Below are 4790 nucleotides of genomic sequence, written 5' to 3'. Positions count from 1 at the left end.
CCAGGTGAGGCGATGCCTCGCCCTGCTTCAGCTCTCGCTGGTCAGGCTGCAGCAGCTGACCAGCACCGATTGTCTGGCACTCCCTAGTGAGATGACCCCAGTACCTCAGTTGAAAATGCAGAAATCACCGGTCTTCTGTGTCGCTCGCGCTGGGAGTTGGAGACTGGAGCTGTTCCTATTCGGCCATCTTGCTCCGCCCTCAGAACTTTTCCTTTGCATTTACAACTTGGCTAACCTTTTGGTGCAAGAGGCCTAGCTTTCAGCCCATGTTGGCTTTCAACATAGCTTCCTCACTAAGCTTAATCATTTCCGACTTTTGACTTAAAGTGAGATATTTGTGACTCTTCTTTTCACTTGAGCACTTAGAGGCCAATGTAGGGTTATTAATTGGTCTAATTTCAATATTGTTGTGTCTCAGGTAATAGAGAGGCCCAAGAAGAGGGAGAGAGATGGAGGAATGGCTGTTTGATGGAAGAGTCAGAAAACACACAACATTTATTTGTTGAGTTTGCCATCTTATATGAATGTGGTTCATGGGGCCCCAAAACAATTACAGTAGTAGGATCAAATAACACAGATTACAGATCACCATAAGAGACACAACAATGGAGAAAAGGTTTCAAATATTGTTAGAATTACCAAAATGTGATACAGACACATAAATATGTGCCAGTGCTATTGGAAAAATGGTTCCCCTAGACTTGCTATACCCAGGATTGCCACAAATCTTCAATATATAAAAAATACAATATCTATGAGTACAATAAAGTGACACAATAAAATGAGGTATGTCTGTATTCAGTGTTTCATCAAGGGTAAATTATTATCTAACAGAGAAAAGAAATATGTATAAAAAGAAGGTCTCAGTGTTTATAAGGAGATCTTCTAAAGGTTTAGCTGAGCTTTACGTCATAAACTAGAATTTGGGGCACAAAATTCTGGGCACATGAAAGTAATGAAAAACTAAAATAAGCATGTCAACTATGTTGATTTTGTTTTGCCGATTTGGAGCCTCAAAAAATGGCAGTTATCACTCATTGAGTGTCAGCTGGTGAAATATTTACTTTCAAAATTGTGGTGGTTACCTCGTGTGGATAAAGGAGTAACTATTACAAAAGCTTAATTATAGTAACCTAAATTATGTGATAAAATCTGTTTTAATAAATTAAACTATGATGATTTTTTTCTTTATAGGAAATTTCTTATGCTGTTAGTATCTTGTGAAAAGATATAAAAATAACAATTTAAAAAATGGATGTGATATGGCTGTCTTTGATTCTCTGGCTTACAGAGAATAAAACAAAGTGAGAGCTATAACCACATATACAAAATGCAACATTCATAGTCAGTTTTGTTTAACCTTGTGTGAAATCTACCTCAATTGCTATTGAAAGTTGAGAATTGCCTGTAACAGTTTTTAAACCATTTTAGAAACAAGTAAACATGAGTATACATCTTAAATATAAAACCCAAGGTAGCATTAAAGTTGACAGTTGTAGAAAGAAAATAACATAGCTTTTGTGTAGATATTTTAGTATGTAATTTTCAGCACAAAATTCATATAATCAAAAGGCTTGAGGTGACCTTGAGAGGTCATCAGGCCCATGCTTCTGCTATTATAGGGAATAGTTAACACAAGGCACTGTGCAATGATAGACAGAAACAGGTAAGTTAAGGGCAATATTACTGTCTTATCTAAAAAGAACATTATTTTCATTGAGTTTCAATATAAATGAATGGCCTTCTAGCAAATACATAGCTCTTTTGGAACTTACCTAAGTCTTGTAATTTTAATCAAATCGTATTTAGTATTCTAAATAGCAGTTGTATCATCATGTGGTACAGAGAGGTGGTTTAATGTAGCCATCAGGGAGATATATTGAAATAAAAATCATTTTTAAATGATGAAATTTTCAGAATCTCTTCTAGGCTTAGAAAGACTTTGTATGTGGCCCCTGGCACTAAATTTGATCATCTTCTGCCCAAACTCTTATTTGAGATTAGGTTGTGAATCTGCTTTGCAATACAGAACAACCTTTCTTTGAACACATTTTCATAGGGGAGTGTCTTAGTATGTTTTGTGTTGCTGTAATGGAGTATCTGAGACTGGGTAATTTGTACAGTGGAGAGGTTTATTTGGCTCACGATTCTGCAAGCTGGGAAGCACCAGGGCCATGGTGCCAACATCTACTCAGCTTTTGTGCCGAGTCAAACTACAGTGAAGGGTCAGAATATGGTGAAAGGTCAAAGAGGAAGCGGGCATGTGTGAAGAGGCAAAACCTGAGGGGCATCCCAGCTTAATGGAAACCCACTACTGTGGGAAGTAACCCATTCTCATGAGAACTAATCTAGTCTTGCTGGAGCAGGAACTCACTCACTACCTGCAGAACAGCACCAAGCTATCCAGGAGACCAGAGCCCTCATGACACAAACTCCTCCAATCAGGCCCCACCTGCAAACACTGCTGCACTGAGGATCAAATTTCAACATGCGTTTCAGTGGGGACAAACAAACCATATGGAAACCATAGTGAAAAGTTTCTTTTGAATATAATCAGTTTGATTCTAGGGATATAAAAGGCAGAGTGGAGAAGGATCACAGAGTATCCTTCCTAAAGTTTGAAAAAAAGTGTAAAGGGTCTGACCTTAAATTACCAACAGCAGTCAAGTAAACAAAAGGGTATTTTTTATATTAATAAGCTTCAAACAGCAGTGATGAAAGAAAAAATGGAAGATTCTGGTGTGTGTAAAGAGGTGTTACTCCTTATTTTGCTTCTGGTCTTCAAGAAGCAGTACAGAGGAAAGAAGGTGACGAAAAAACAAGACAGGCCAGGTGTGATGGCTCAACTCCTATAATCCCAGTGCTTTGGGAGGCTGAGGAAGGAGGATCTTTTGCATGCAGGTGTTCGAGACCAGCCTGGGCAACATAGTGAGACCCTGTCTCTACAACAACAACAACAACAACAAAATTAGTTAGGCATGGTGGTGTGCACTTGCCTAACTGGCTACTTAGGAGGCTGAGTACGGAGGATCACTTGAGCCCCAGAGGTCAAAGCAGCAGTGACTTGTGATCATACCAATGCACTCCAGCCTCTGTCAAAGAGCAAGTCCCTATCTCAAAAAAACAAAACAAAAGAAAGGAAGAAAGGAAGAAAGAAAGGAAGAAAGGGAAGGAAGAAGCAAATAAATGTGACAATTCTCCTTAACATCCTATTTTGGAGAAAAGTAAACTGAGAAAATAGAGTGGTTTTGCCACATAAAGTCAGGGAAAAACTCTCTAAAGTAGAAAACTTATATATGATTGTAGAAAATCCGGTAAGGAGGATCAAAAGGCTGTCCTTGTCATTTGCCCAGGGGATTGGGAGTGTGGGACACATTCTTGAATAAGTGAAATAACTGTGAAAATGGACTTTGAATGGGATTTATCACAAGAGTCTGGCACCCAGATTCCTCTGCAGCAGCTGCACTCAAGCCTAGCAAGTGGTGCCCACTGGCTTATGTGATAGTTAACTTTATGTGTCAACTCAGCTAGGCTATGGTACCCAGATATATAGTCAAATATTATTACAGATGTTTCTGTGAAGGCCAAAGAATAAATAACACACAATCAAACATTATTCTAGATGTTTCTGTGAATGTTAATGAGATTAGCATTTAAATTAGTAGACTTTGAGCAAAGCAAATTACCTTCCATAATGTAGGTGGAGCTCATTCATTCAGTTCATGTTCTTAATAGAAAAAAGACTGGTCTGCCGGAGGAGGAAAGGGGAATTCTGCCAGCAGACAGCCTTTGGGCTCTAACTGCAACTCTTCCCGGAGTCTCCAGCCTGCTGGACTATCCTGCAGATTTTGAACATGCCAAGCCTATAACAAATCTCTCTCTCTCTCTCTCCCTCCCTCTAAACACAGACACACACACACACACACGCCCACGCACACACACACACACACTATTTGGTCTGTTTCTCTGGAGAACTCTAATACACCTTAGTAGCATCTCATTTCTTGCAGACTCAAATACAGATGCTCCTGGCTACCACAGTCTTCTACTTAGATAATTAGGGATCCAAGCATTTTCCATCTTATGGCTTTTCTAAGTTTTAGGGCCATCTTGTGGCTTTATTAACTTCTAGGGCCTTGTGAATTTATAAGTTCACTGGCAGACATGGAGAGACAGAGAGAGAGAGACAGAAAGTCATTCATGGGGGGTTTTTTTTTTTTTTTTTTTTTTTGAATAGGCTAGACCTAGCACCAGTGCACCTCATTTTGCTCATAGTCCATTAGGCTGAACTTGGTCATAGCTTAGCCAACTGCTAGGGAGGCTGGGAAACATCGTGTATCTGTGTGCCCAGGAGTACAAGAAAATGAGATTTGTGAACTCATAGCGGTCTCTGCCACACTCTCTTACCTAATTCATAGATTTTCTCAAATTATCAAATGTGAAAGTGCTTTGAAAACAATCAAGTCTACATAAATGTGTGCTATTATTATCATTATTTCAAATGTTAAGGTTCTGCGAAGCAGACTGATTTTTTAATTGCTTTGTGAGCTCAGATATAAATAATCAAGAAATATATTCAACATGGAGCATTTGAATGGACTACTTAAAATCATATTTATTGTTCTTACTGATGATAACATACCATGTGTATTGTAGAAAATATGCAAAATAGAGAAAAGCATAACAAAAATACCAAGCATTTCCAATCTTTTTGTACGCACAGTCTGTACAATTGAGATTCTCTAGGTTGTAACAACTCTCACTCACGCTGGTTTAAGGAGAAAAAGGAA

This window comes from Rhinopithecus bieti, unplaced genomic scaffold, assembly GCF_001698545.2.
Source record: "Rhinopithecus bieti isolate Rb0 unplaced genomic scaffold, ASM169854v2 scaffold_18624, whole genome shotgun sequence".
Taxonomy (NCBI): Eukaryota; Metazoa; Chordata; class Mammalia; order Primates; family Cercopithecidae; genus Rhinopithecus; species Rhinopithecus bieti.
Note: the sequence above shows the minus strand (reverse complement) of the source record.